Source organism: Homalodisca vitripennis, chromosome 2, assembly GCF_021130785.1.
Source record: "Homalodisca vitripennis isolate AUS2020 chromosome 2, UT_GWSS_2.1, whole genome shotgun sequence".
Classification (NCBI taxonomy): Eukaryota; Metazoa; Arthropoda; class Insecta; order Hemiptera; family Cicadellidae; genus Homalodisca; species Homalodisca vitripennis.
In genome coordinates, this window is record NC_060208.1 from 84675667 (window position 1) to 84691850 (window position 16184).

Below are 16184 nucleotides of genomic sequence, written 5' to 3' on the forward strand. Positions count from 1 at the left end.
GCAGACTAACGCTTGGTGTTTGACAATCAACTTTGAGGAAGGCATCAGCAGAGCTGACAAGAACAGTTTTATTTCCAAGACCAACGATGTTTAATTATTATTAATTTTTTTTGGAATAATGAAGGAATTGAAATTCATAATTGGAACTAATGTTGTGAATCCAAACATTGTGTTAAATCTGCTGCCTTAATTATTAGGATTAAATACACATGTTAATTAAGGATTTTAAACGTTTCTTAAAAATTCAAATTTATATAAAAATACCTTTTGTGGACGAAGATGGTAAGTGTTAGACAATCTGCAACAATAGTACATAGCCTCCCCCTCTTAAAAAAATGTAAACACTTATGATTATGGTACAAAAATACTATTTCAGTACTCGATAACAAAGTGCTTCTAGGATACGTTTATTTATTTTATCAAGCCACAAACAACTATTATTCAATGTTGTATTTTTTTAAATACCCTCGATAAACAATTTATTTCAGATTCTGCAGTAACCCAAAGAATTATCAAAATATCAATCCAATTTTGGTAATAATATAAAAATAGTTTGTTTTGGTACGTGCCTATAAATAGAACTGACGGTATAGAAGTATCACCGGTCTGGTACGAGCCGAACAGAACCATTATACTAGACCTGATCTGGTTTAGGTTCAGGTTCAGGCAGATGTTTGTTTACAGCTCAAGGACGATGACCCCGGGTAGGATTTCCGCAGCAACCAGTTCTGTCACTGCTGCTCTATCTCCGACTCTCTCTGTCTTTGCAGTTTTCTGCTGCACTTTTACGATCCAAAACCCACATATTTGTCTCGCTTTGAACTTGAGACTGCTCTTTCCTTGGTTGTTCTTAGTTACGACTTTACATTGGAGATGTTTTACTGCTGTTTTATATTCCGGACTAGTTGAACTTACCTTGAAGTTATTAATATTTAAAAAATATAACACAATTATACTGAAAACAACGCACGTTAGTCTGAAAAAGTTTTTATGTCGCATGTTAGTTCTTCCCATGAACTGTGTGAGACCTGATTCAATAATGTACGAGGCGTATACAACAGTAGACTATATTTTTTCATTCTGTGATTCAGATTTGTATGATTATTTTGTATCCGAGTTACCAAACCATAAATCTAGACTACCGTTAGTCAAAAGAAGTGAAGTAATAATAGAGTTTCGGGATGTTCCAAAATGCCTTGCACTGATCCCTTTAAACTGTCCCATATATGTTACTACTTTCCAAAAGATTATCATGGTTTCTAACTATGTGCAATTAATATAATGTATTATTGAAGTAAATAGCAGTTTAACGATATCAATCAGTTCGTAAATCAAGGGCAGAGAGTGCACCAATACTATGTATTTAGGCTATATTCCAGAACCGTGATCTACATCTTCTGAAGTCTTATGATTGCGTAAGTCTATTTATCTATTGAACTAAATATTTATAAAAACGTAAATTAGTAAAAAAATTACAAATAACAGTCCTTCCGCCCTAAAGTCAAAATAAACAGAACAAACAAGTCAAGTTAAATTTCATTATGTTTTAATCATTATTTGAAGAAACTTATTACAAACGTCACAAATAACATTATTTTACACACACTATCCACAAAAGAGGAAATGGCCGAGTAGGAGGGAAGAAGAGTTGTAATCCTTTTGTTATAGATGCTAAACTAATCCAGAACCATTATAGTTATCTTTGAAATGTTCATACTTAATTTACTCCAGGAAAAATCAGTGAAATTTAATTATATATTTTAAAACTGGGAAATGTGTTAAATATACTTGATTCAACATATCCCAGTTAGGATAGAGATTCAAACTATTTACTGTGGAAAATCTGTAGTTAAAGCATCAATCTATTTACTATATCACTATATAAAAATAGAATGGTGACTGCCTGTGTGTTCGTGTGTGTGAAACTCAATCACGAAAAACTACTGAACCGATTGTATTTAAATTTTACTAGGCAATTTGTAGGATTCCTGGTTAACACATTTTATATTTCAAAAATCTTCATGGATGTGCTCCTTTTTGAATCCCGAAAACTCCCTTTTATGCTTCATCATTACATAGTAAATGTGTTTTGTAAAAACCTGTTATTTGTAAAAATTGTAACAAATTGTATGTTTAATAAATGTAATTAGCATTTTAAATTTCTGCACGTTTATAGCATTGAATAAGTTTAAAAGTAACAACACTTCTTAACCTTATCTATAATCACTGTTGAGTGCAGGTACTAAAATACAATACTGATAATAAAATATGAAGTTTTAGTAAAAATATACTTCTTTTTGCATTTTAGAAAATATTAAATATGCAATGATTGCTCAGTAGCGTAATGCAGATCTCAAAGACGTAGTTATTGTCTAACTAATTGCACCACAAATACCTTAGATTAGAACAAACTACAATGGCCATAGGTATATAATTTTTGGCCGAAATAGGCTTCTCAGGCACGCGTACGTGTATATTTTCTTGCTCGAGGCATGAACGCAAAATCAACTTCCGTTTTGAAATTACATAGAGCCCCATTATTCATTACATTATGAGTGTGTTATATGAATAGCTTAGAACTTTGATTTTAGGATTCCTCCACACTATCGTGTAGTGAAATTGGTACTGAAATAGTTTATTATGAAATATTGGAGAGAAAATCGAGTTATTTTACAGTACTTATAAACACTGTTTCACTTTCCGACTTGAGGGGCACAAACCCCGGCCTTTAAACTTAAATTTTAAAACGGGTCAAAGGATTTGAATATTTTTCAGTGAATATCACCTTACTCAGGAGTGTTTATATTGTCATTTAAAAAGAATGTATCCAAGACGTCTCTGTTTTTCAGTAGAGCATTGCGTACGAAGCTGTTGGTATTAGCTAGTACATTATAAAATTTCTATTATTTTATTCTCAATGTTGCTGAATGTTTATTTTAATTCTCCTTTTTATTGTTGGGGTTTCTTATCAACTGATAAATCCATTCATGTTTTATACTGTATTGTTAATTATTAGAAACTTATGCCAAAAAGTTAATTGTTGTGTCTGGATGTTCTGTCGGCCAGCGAAAATCAACTATATGTAGATGAGGTTGAAATTGCATATGCAATTCACCTGCAAGATGACCCCGGATGTGTGGGTGGGAGAGGTGGACGTGCAGGCAGTCGGAGCCGTGAAGATGGATTTCCACGCCCCTGCCGACCGATGACAGCCATGTAACACTCGTCATAGATGTCGGAGATCTGGCAGCCGAGAGAGTAAAAACAATAATTCGCAACCTCATCACCGTCTGGAAACGAAAAGTGTTTTCTCACATCAGAAGTACATTATATTCAATAAAGTGTGTTTTAGACATATTCGCATACTCACAGTTGTAATGTTATAAATAATAAAAAAGACATAATTTTAAATAAACAAATTAAAATGTAACCAACATTTCTAGTTAGTAAACTCTCTAAATTTCCTTTAAGTAATATTGTAACATGTATCATTTGTTTTAAAATGTAATCACAACTTTATTGGCTGAGCGTCAGTGAAGAGTTATTTTCTCTCGAGATGCTAGAAGTATTTCATTCTATGTCTATCTGCAGCATATCTCTAGAAAGAACTGATCTATAGACTTGCAATATTGAATGAAGCTATTATGAACATCAAGATGAATAATATACCATGTCACTCCATGAAATGTGACTGAAAGTTTTTGCTTTAGTCTCATAGGTAATCATGATTGTAACGGTAAAATCGCAGATTAGGTAGATTTGTAAACAAACTGGGTCAAACCGTATGATATTTTTACATCTTATATAAACACATGTAACCTAACATCCATAATATAAGTCGAGAAAGAGTTCATCCGTAGGTTTTTAGTTTTTCGTGAAAATTCATTTCTACATAGACCAGCAAGAGTTCTATGATGGCACATGTTCATCCCTGGGACTCAGTACATTGATACAGTTTCTATTTTTTCTGCCAGAAAGGATGAAAAAATGAATTTTCTGCACAAATGGCCTGGCTGTCTATCTGCCCGTAGGAAATCTCAAGCGTGAAATGAGCTATAGACTTTAAATGTTGCATGAAACTTAATCGAAACCTCTAACTTAAACGGTATGTGGTGTGGAGTGCACCTACCTTCTGTGTAGATAAAAAACACACAAATAAAATAACAAGACAATTTCAAAAGTAACATTAAAACAATACAAACAAACTGATATGAATTCCTACAATGTTTAATTCTAAGAGACCTTGCATAAAAGATATTAGTTTATATGTTTTCTGTTACTGTTTTTGTGATAGATTTTAAAATATCCATAGCTTTCCTTTCAAAATGTCTACATATTTGCTGACCATCTAATGATTTAATGATAATGATCTAATGACATTGGAAGTGTATTTAAATAATATTTTCGAATTAGAAATTATAAAAAATGTTTTTTTTATTCTCACACATTTAAATACTAACGAAACGTCATTTTACTTATGAAAATTGTTTTAAAAAGCTATAACAGAAATGTTATTAAAAAGACTACCATTGTTATATCAAAAGCATTTATTAATAATATGTTTAATAAAGTAATTTATTGTGTAATTAAATCAGCTGTTCGAAATATACAAACAAAAAAGTTTTTTTCATATCTGCAACAGCTGTTTTTGTATCGAAGTTATGAGACAAGTTATACAGTTTGCCAATACTAAATTTTAATTTTGTAAAAAGCAACCTACGATAGAAAGAGGATTAAGGTATTAAACCATTTTTATCTCAGGTATTTTAAGAAAATGTGATAAACGCATAAGGAAAACTAGTCTTTATGAATTGCCTACGTAAAAAACACAGTTTTGGAAACCAGCTGGGACGACCTGAGCAGTCAATGTTTTCAACATTAATTATCTATATACATACAAACATGCCCCACTAATGATATCTAAGACAAGGAATAGGTCGTTAACAAAAACCGCCGGTGGTCCGTCAGGGTTAATGTCAACGACACGGGCACACGAACGGGTTCAGTCACTTCCAGGAATACCAACGGCCCCGCAGAAATTTCAATACATAATAACTCCTCCCTAATGCTTAATAACATCACATACTCGTTTGTAACGGTAGATGAATATTGATTGCAAATTAGCTAGGAATCCGCGCGAAAAATAGTCCCGACACTCCCGCACTCCTACGGTGATGAATACAATGAAACGTCTTGAGTGGGTTAATGATATCAATCAAGAGGATACACCCTTGTGGACCATGTGACCTTATGTGCTACTTACACTCTTGCTGCCAACATAAATTAACATAATTATTAATAGCCTGGTGTCATATACACAGTGCCCTACAAAGATGGTTTCCAACATTTGTTTGATTTTCTATTGTTTGATTATTGATCCATAGATTATTAAAAAAACTCAAGATCTCCTTTATGTTATTAACCAAAAACATTCGGTAAAAACTTCATCATTCTATTGCTTACAGAAATATAATGGAGGGTGAAATGAAAATGGCTGCATTAAAAAACAGTACCTGCAATGAATTTCAAAATGTTCTAAAAATACACTTACTGTCAAAAATTTGATTTGGCATAAGAATTATTTCACATTGATCTAATTTAGTGTTAGTAGTTGGGTGTATGTTCAATCATACAGCTGCTAAACTAGAACATTTTTTCAACAATCTGTTATAATACTGTACAAGAATTTTATGTAGTAAAAAAGTGTTGAATAGATTTGTTTACGAAAGCCGCCAGCCGTCCACTTTTTAATCTAATCCATCCACCTCTATGACTGGTATGTGCGAGAATCTGATCAAATAAAATAAGTTGGTACAGTAGAAAGTTGGCAGAATTGATAAAATATTGTATATCCACAGACATGATTTGTACTGTTTCTACTTCAGATCCAGTCTGACGCTTTAAACCACGTGGTTCTTTATACTGTTGTTATAAATATGTTCTGTCATCAGGAAAGATTTCTAATATTTAGTTTGTATTTCCTCTTATGCAATTATCTTATACTTTTTTAAACGAAACATATTTTGCGAGCCGCAGCACTACTCTTACACTACGTTGAAGTTAAATATATAAAGAGTATCTTGAATGCTTATGAATCCCCCCTCCTCCTCACCAAAACCATGTTAACCCAACCAAATACATCTGCTTATCAATCTCACTATTTATCGGAATCAATTGAATAGAAAAATACAGTGTTTTTTCTTGAATTCAAAGATACGATAGCTTTGAAAGTTTGAAAGAATACAGATCAATAAGAATAAGATGGTAATAAAATTATTGAATAACGAATACCATCTTTAAGTGGAAATATAATCCTGTAATTTAAATATAACTTAATGCAAATTTTTTTATTTTACTTCGAAATATACTTCCCTCTGATCTTACACTATAGCAAGTCTTACTCAGAGCTTAATAATCGATTATAGTCTGCTATGTTAAAATATGTAAGAAATAAATAATTAGCGAATAACGCATATTTCTAAGGTTAACAGACTCCATCAACAAACTCAAGAACGCCTTTATTTTGAAGAAATCAACAAGAACACTTTAAATGTGTCATCTGTTTTATATTGGTCTTAAATACTTTACTGTCTGATTCCTTACAAGTCCAAATTTTACTCCACATAAACGTGTTTTATATTTTTTATTATATATTACAAATAAGAAATAATAAGAACTCATTGAATGGACAGTCACGTTTTGAGAACAGGTGTTTCTAATAAGGTGCGAATGTATTTTTTTAGGAATATTTGGTTCCTCGAGATATCTCCACTTTACTCTCCTCAACATTTAACACATAATTAATACAATATAATAATACAAGCGTTTATACTGTATAGCTTTATCCTCCAGTGGGAGGCAACCATAAACATAAAACAACTATGTCAGCTTAAATTTTTGCATGAGCAGAAAAACCTTTATCACATTGCTCTCGTGAGATTTATAATGTTTCTTAATATTCCAAAAACTTACAATAAAGATCTACCCTAATGTCACATCGAGAGAACGATTATTATTTATGTTACTAGTTAAAGCGTTAGCTAGATTAACATTGATTTTACTATTTTCAGATATTAAACATGGATTATTACGAAGCTATTGAGTTTCTTGCATCCTTTAATTGCTAGGACTTACCTTCAAATCTTTGAGGTTGTTTGTGCTCTGTGCTTTCAATCTAAGGGCAAAACTACACCCCATACAATTAGAAAAGTTAGACAACCTTAATCCGTCTAATTTCTAGACTCTCTGCTGATCACGACAGTCCAGCGATACCCAAATCTAAATTCCTCAGTTTACTAGCATTTCGCTAGGACATCACTTCACTAGCAAGTACCACGTTCTCGTTACAACTACTTACACTCTTTACCTGTGATGTCATATCGTATTTAAATACATTCCGACCCACGGCGATACAATCTAAGTAGTACGTACATCGTACATGCCTGTACCGACGCCAACCACGGTACCTCGGCCATTCCTCGACCTCTGTCCGTCTGTGTACCCGGAGTGGGGACCGGCTCTCAGATAATACAGCGGCATTACTCTCCGACCCACGTTTCCCTATCGAGTACTGTCTACGCCAATTACGGGTTCGTAGAAATCAGCTCCAGTGCCGTAGCTAAATTTGCGGTGCCCCTCACCACATATTTGGTGAGATATGTCATGAAGACAGCCTCAAACTTCTATTACCATATACCCATAGTTTAACTTACTCAATCCACATTTTAACATACTCATCTAACAAGTTAATTTGTTTCACCCGTATTTTAATCTATCTTAAATATAATAGACTTGAGAAAAAAGCAAAATGTACCCAACCTAACTACTAGACTATTACTCGAGAGCTGAGCTGTATATAATTGAAAAGTCTATGTTAAAATCTGCTGCCATGTTCTCCATTAGGGCATATTTGGTGGAAAGTATAAGTTATGGTTATCGGCATCACCTACGTAAAGATTATTTTGTTCTTTTTATAATACTATATCTAATATTTTCTACATAACAAAACTGTTTTGCTGAATATTTTAATAGACGTTTCGCTGATTCAAGACTAAGAAACAGTAGTTATGTGATGTAAAACTTAATAATTATGTATTACAAGTATAAAGTAGTTATGTATTACAAGAATAGAACAGAACCTTTAGGATTGGAATGCATTGTCTTTATTAGGTGTCAGAAACCTAACACATAAGGGTAATCAACCATAAATCAGTATATGGATGAGTTCGCTAAAGTCAAAACACAGAGCAAGTTGTACGACAATGATCAAGCACACGTTTTAGGTTGATGACATCAGTGCAAACATTAATAAACCATATGACTGCGTAATACAGGCGTACTACACATACCTGTACCTGCTCTTCTCTGCTTTAATATTGTATTTAGCCTTTAAGGACGTTTCAACGATTTTTTCAAACAACATGCAGGGATCCTATTCACTCAAAATATTATTCGAAATTCATCATTGCAGTTAGACAAGAGAATTGAAGCAGATGTCTTGTAATATTAATTGCATGATAATACCCCATCTATATTATCTTCTCTCTTTGGATCTACTTCCAAATCATTGGCTCGTTGCAATTACCAATGGGGTTAGGGAGTTATTCTTAAAAACCATTTCGTAATTACTGAGCAATAAAATAACTTGTATAGTATGTCAACGTGTGATTTATGTTCGTGTGTGAATTTTAACGACGATCTCTCGGATTGACACGTATTCTTAAAAGAAACACAAGATGGTGAGTTTTAATGTGAAAATCATGTAGCTAGGCTACAAATCTTTGGCCATAATGCTTGTTGGGAGTTACACAATACTGTATATTACTATTTATTACTATATATATTATATTTATGTTTTGCACTAAATTTCATTTCATTTATTTAAACAGTCGTTATTTTAAATTTCAACTACCACTTTCTTTAATTACTATTAAAATTACTTTAACAGTGGGATAGTAGACGTTCAACCGTTTCTACTAAAAAATAGTCCAACGATTTATGCAATGTGCAATTTCATAAATTTTTTTGTCCATTAAATAAAAGTTGCTCCATATTTTCATGATTTTCCCCCTCAATTGCCGCATCTTTGATAGTTATTGTTGAATTTTCAATACGTTAAATCAAAATATTTTCTTATGTCATAAAGAAGTTTATAAGATTTGATAATAATTAAGGCACCCAATGAAGCACATATGGTTTGCAAATACATTTTATGAATCAACCAATCATTAATTTTACAGGAAATGTTTAAAAAGAAAACAGTGGAAAAGATTTATTGAAAGATCCGACAGTAATTTTTCAACCGAACCTGTTCTTTCCTCTGCAAATCGTGACCATTGGGTCACGTCTAGTTATTTAAACATTAGGCGCAACAGTGTATCGAACGTGAGAACCACTTGTCGGAATATTGGCTGAAACCAATACAATGGGTGCGCTTGATCAACGTCTAATTAGCTGGAAGAAAAAGAGCGGTGCAAAGCTCGAGCCTTGCGGCAGTCCGGAGTCCTTGTTCCCAGTAGTTCAAGAGCAGTCAAGTTCACTAGCAGCGAAAGTCACATGTAGACGGCTACGGTATTTGCTCTGCCTGCTATATAAGGACACACTTCCACTCGTTCTTCTTCTTGCCATCGGCTAGTCGCTGCTTGCCATACAGTCCACAAGGATAGTAGTAGCTCATTCTTCATCCATGATACATCGGGTTTTTTCAATTCCGGTAGAAATTCCAGCCAGATGTCTTTTTGAAATTGCTTTATAATTTCTTTATCTACTGGATGCAACTGCTATATTACTCCGATTATATTGCATAAAATTATGTGTTAGCAATTTGCTCGTAAGTACATAGTTATAAGCTATTTTGAATCTTGATTTATATATTTGTAAAAGAAAGTTATATTTTACACCTACTTATATTTACAAGCTTTTTTTCCAAATAGCACATTTCCAAGTAAATACATGTAAAATCATATCCAATATTTCATACTACCTTCTTTGGAAAATTAATGTTACATTTAGAGAAGAGTACTATACCACTTTTATTTCTAGACATAACTTCCACAACATACAAACATTGTTACATTATATAAATATATATATATATATATAATATATAGCTTTATCTTACATATATATATATGTGTGTATGTATAAATATAAATAAAACACACACACACACACACAATTGAACGTTGCAAACGTTGAAAGTTAAGTTTATGCCCTATTTTAGTATCAGCAAGAACAGTTAATTCGTTTATTTCAGAAGTTACAGTAAACAGTCTGTACAATAGCCTATACTGAACTATTCATACATTCACAAAGATGAACATTTTACAGATCGAATGAGATGTTTAGTCTCCTTAGCCTTAGTTACGTGCTTAGTTGGTATGTTGACCGATTTTTCCCCCGGTTGGTACCACTATTTTTTATTATCTTAGTGTAATTCCACTAAAAATTTACAATCTATGTTTGTGTAGGAAAAATCATTTTACTCTTTTTAGTATGCCTTAAAGACGTGTTAAAATATTTGTATGTACACATGAATGGCAAAAACTGCGAAAACCAGTTCACATGTGGCACAGAACTGAAAAACCTGCGTTAGACAGCGACAAATATGTGTTGATTTTCAATTTTCAGGATCCCTATGTTTTAAGGGAACCATGTGTTTGCAACCATGTATGCAAACACTCGTATAAGTTGGTTTAAATGTTACTAACAAAGTTGTATTTGATAAACAGACAAGAGAGAAAGTTAGTCCATTTTTTGGAATAGGTACTGTGAACATAATAAATTGCGTGTTTGCTAATCTTAATAAATGCATTTATTTAGAAAAAATCTTGCAATATGGATTGCTAATCGGCATCTTTCTTTTCCGCAACTCAAAGAAATGACTCATACATAGTTTTTGTTAGAGTAAAACGAGCAAACCACGTTTTTACTATAAGTGCAGGCAAAACACTGCAATTATCTGCTTCAGCTAAACGCGGAGCGTCTGCAAATTATTCAGCTATTTATGAACACCGGCATTCTTCCCAGAGCCCTGAGGGCGCCGAATCGCGGGTCCGCCGCCTCTCGCGAACAATGGCCCTCGTAATAGGACGTGTTTTGATTTACCCGAGCCTGGGGCAATGTCGATAACCTACCGACTAGACCAGTTTCAGTTTGTGTACGCAGACTTATTGAATTTTTATAGCTAGTAAAATCCAGCCTGCGTTCAACGTTAGGTCTCAATTCTACCTGTATGTTCTGGTGGGTGCGGAAGGTGGGAGTGGCGGTAAGATTTAGATCTCAGTGTGATGTTATGTTTGTAGACCTGTGGTAAACCTGCTGTTTCTAGAATGGCTCACGTTAAAACATCTTAGCTATTTATTTAGCTGTTCTGGCATTTCAAAGAGTGTTATTTTCAATTTTGTCAATGTAAAGATATTTTTTACTAAGGGTATGCCCATAGAATTAAAAGGTCGAAGTTGGATTCTTTTTCAGTACTCGCAGCCTCATACTAAAATCGGTGTTACCTACAGCATATTTTGAACGTGAACTACACTCAGCCTTGTAAAGGGTTTCCTATAGCAAGTTATATACAGAGTGGATTTTTTAAATAGGCAACCGTTGTAATATTGGAACACATACATCCGACAGCAAACTGTACAGTATTAGCAAAAAATGGATTTCCAACTACTAAAAACTTCTGCTATTTTCCAATATGATCAGTGGTAGTTATTGAGGGAAACCACCCGTTTCCGCAATACACTTTAATTCGTGTCTCAGATCAAACAGTAAGATAGTTGTTAGATCTTCCCTAGATAGTCAGATACTCCTGTATTCGTGGTACCAATAATTATTATATTTGAAGGATTCTATATCTCCACACTATCTCACTGAAGAAAATCCAAGAGCAAAAATGTGCATGCATTTATTTTTTTTCATATGTTCCTTTTTTGATAGACCTGGATAGAAAGTTCGATCCAAGAGGCCCCCGAGGTTAATTATTAGCCGAAATCACCAACTACAGGTTCCATCCTTTCTCACTACATCTCACACAGAGGCTAAGAATCTCAAACAGGAATGTCTTCGGGAAACCTTACTCTGAAAGCGTTTGCGTCACAGAGTGAGGTGTTATGAAGGTTAGAGTAATCCATGCGCTTAGAACCTTAACTTTGTTCTACCGCCTAGTAGTTCAGGCCCTCCGACAGGGGCGCCATTGGATCATTTATATGATATGCAAAAAGCCAACTCTATTCTTCATGTGGCTGTATGTCTTGTGTTCTTTACTTGAAAAAATTAAGAGATATAACAGTTTAATTTAACATATCTTAATAAAACCTGACTTTTAAGTTTTTAAAATGCTATTTATTTTGAATTATAGAGGCCAAATTCATATTAATTTTTCATAATAAGCAAAAACCATTAAAAATAAAGGTTTTCAAAATATAACAATAATGATAATCACTTTTCGTTTAGTGCATCACCTGGTATCTGCCTCTGATACATATGGAATCCTGGAAACTGGAGCTCACGTCTGTCTGAAGAGATCCATAAAAGCTCGGTGACGAACACATTCAAATCAAACTCCTTCCATCGCTTCGACATCATGGACGCCTACACTACAAAAGAAGTCAATCTATCAACTATCCAGTATTTCGGATATTACATATTTTTAATGAGCCGTACATTACTTTTTACGATTATTTGAGAGCAAATTATAAATAGCAGTGTAAATTTTATTCACCTTAACGGGTTATTGCAATGAAGTAAAATTACAAGTGTATAGTTATTTTTAGACAGCAGCTCATAGAAATAAAAGTTATGTGGAATTTAATAATGAACTATTCTTATGAATTTATAAATTATACATTATTATATACATATATGTATGTTGTACATCGAGGATTTTGTAAATGTCCCGATAACTTTTAACCCGGTAAAAATGTAACTAATTTACTCTTATGTCCAAGAATGGCGTATGTAAACCTCTTAAAAATAGTAAGAAATAACAAGTAATAACATGCAATTTCGATACGGTGTGTCCCACGAAGAGGTTTACACTTTTAAACTTCCATAACATGCTCAGGTACCGCCATACATTTTGACACAATTCACAATTTTAAATTAGAATATCAAAGATGGCGTCTAAAATTTACAACTCTCTCATATTCGCAAAATCGGATGGTGAGCGATATCGAAAAGTTAACTTCTGCGGATAGCCCAGAACCGTTTTACGAGCGTATGAATCAATCGTTTCTCGTTGTTACTAGTGTGTCGCTGGATGGCCAGTTTAGAATAAATTGATAACACGATAAACTTTCATTGGTATTTCCTCAAAAAAGTTTCCATCAAATTACATTTGTAGCAATTACAAATTATTTAGGAACCCTAATAAAACAGCTAATGCACTTCATTTTATTTTTTTTTGACCACCATTCCGCGAATATCAGAGATTTATCAATTTTACACCCCTGCCTTGATATACAGTATTAATTGAAAAGTTAGTAAAATTTCCAAATTATCGTCCGATAAATGAGCGTGTCAACGAAGCTTGAACATGTCAACCTGTTCGTGAGACGCACAGTATATTGCTATATTTGTGGCTTTCTTGCATGCACGCGAGTTCAGCCTAAGTGACGTGTTGCATCACTCACCACTGACCAACCGCTGAGTGAACAGTTTTGTTTAAATTAGTACCACGCGACTTCTGCTACGTCGAGTCGGCAGACTCACGACTTTTTACTTCACTTCGAGTTTATTTTAATTATGAATAAATATTCCTGTTTCTCTTTACTACGTGTTTTTGTATAATTTCCATGTAAATAAGCTTGTATAGCTAAAATTATTAAGTTATGAAAATACAATTATGAAATACAGTTCTTTCAGTTTGTAAAAAGTTGTATTATTATATAAGAATAAATTAAATTATTGCACTTTTGTTTTATTTATGAAATATGTATTTTTTCAGCTAAAATTAAATATTGTTTTTATTCCTAACTATTTTAATAATGTTTGTTTCTATTAGTAACATACAGATGACAAATGCTATGGAATATTGAATAAATATTTTAGGTTATGTAGAACAAAAGCGATTTAATAACAATTTTGACGAATGCCTTGATTTGTTAATAAATTCTTACAATGTTACATCAGTCGTATTACTCGACTTGCTAGTTTATGCCTGCAGTCAAACGAAAGAGATAAAAGTAACCTAATTGGTAGTGCATAAAATGTGGCAAACCGCCTTCACATATGACAGTAAAATATGAGGTAGTACGCACATGCGCAACAGGCACTCGCCGCGTTATCTGGCGGGTGATAAAAGTCACATGAATAAATAGACCTTATGAGTTGCAAGAATTAAATTTATTGCCTGTAGGGCCACTAACAGAATTTAAAATGTCTGTATTTGTTTATTAACTTATAGCCACTTTAATTGTTTTAAGGCTTTGAAATAGTAGGTGTCCACATATGCAACTATTTTTATGAGCGTTTTTAAGTTCTACAAAATACCAACGTTAGGCTTACTGATAAAATTATAACAGTAATTCACGAATTACATGCACTACGTGTTTTGTGTTGTAAAGGCATTTACTGATGTTCAAACTCCAGTAATCAATAGCATACAGTACCAATAATCTTTTCCTTTTAGACAATTTTAGCCTTAGTGTATTTTTTCCAATATTAATACCAGTAATTAAAAAATTCATACAATACCTTTCAAAAAGTGTTTAAATAACCGATAATACGTAATATAACGTAAGTTTTATAGACCATAAACGTGGCAAAATAGTGACTTGGAATTTAAAATAAAATAATATATATATATATATATATATATATATATATATATATATATAGACGAAAAAGTATAAATATTTAACATTTAACAACACAAGGTAACGTGAGACAAAACATGAAACAAAAGGTATCAATACGTACTGTTTATTAATAATATTTTTATTTATCCAAGCACAACATTAGTAATAATCAAATACTGACACCAAAATATAACATAAAACCTTATAGGCATATGCAGAACAAAATATTATATACTTTAGGATACGTGATACATTAATTAGGAAGTTTCATTGCAAAAAATTATTTGATTTTCGTGGAATAAGCATCATCTAAGATCTAAGAAGATACTACTATAGACTAACTATAGACGAGGTATTTTAAATTAAAAAAGTACATTACATACCAACAATAACTTAATTTTCAAAAATGTTGGTACAGAAAGCATGTTCCTCACAACCTCAACAATGCTAACGGATCCATTTACGACAAATACTCGACATAATCCAATACGAAAATTATAAGGATTGAGTAGACCTAATGGAAGAATAAAACCTTTTTTTAATTTGGATTATCAATTCATGTTATAAGTAGTAAAATAAGATTTTTTACGTGACTACATAATTTGTTGCTTCTCAATACAATAATGATGATTCTATATTTTCTGTTTTAAACAAGTTAAAAGCTTTTTAAACTAACTACTTATGGGTATAAAGTTGGTTTAGTAAATATCGTACGTTAAAACAAATATTGTCTAAAGACAGAACAAGTTGAGAGACTCGAATATCTGGGTGTTATAATCATGGAGAAAAAATTAAATTGGGAATGTCTTGTTAATAAGTTGTAAGTTTCAATGGTAAACACTTCTGGGGAGTTCCTTGTATGGGTAATGTTGCTTTATAAAAAATAATTTTGAGTTTACTTCGTTCAAACCTACGGATTTGGTGCACTATATTTTGCGAGGGATTTAATTTTAAATCTTTAACGTCCGTCAGAAATAGATTATTAGTGTAGTTAAAATCAATAAAAGGTCACTCAGATTTGTGTACACAAATTTTATTTGAATATTTACAGTAATAATTATAATTTGTGGAGAAAGAGTAATAGAATTCATACTATTTTAGAAGTAAATTGTTTAACTCATTTTTGTAGGTTTTCAGTTCTTCTGAATAACATTAAGACATTTTAAATATTATTATACGTACAAAATATTATCTTTTACTACAAATTTTTGTTCCATTCACTTTTGAAATGATGCATTTTAATGTACTACGAGATACTTCGTTTATTAATTTTATTTGTGGGGTAACTTTTTTTGTATCTTCTAATTATGTGCAATTTTCTAAAAACTTGAAGTTTGTACTTCATTCTGTTTATTTAGAACAGGTCAATTCATCTTTATGTTGTAA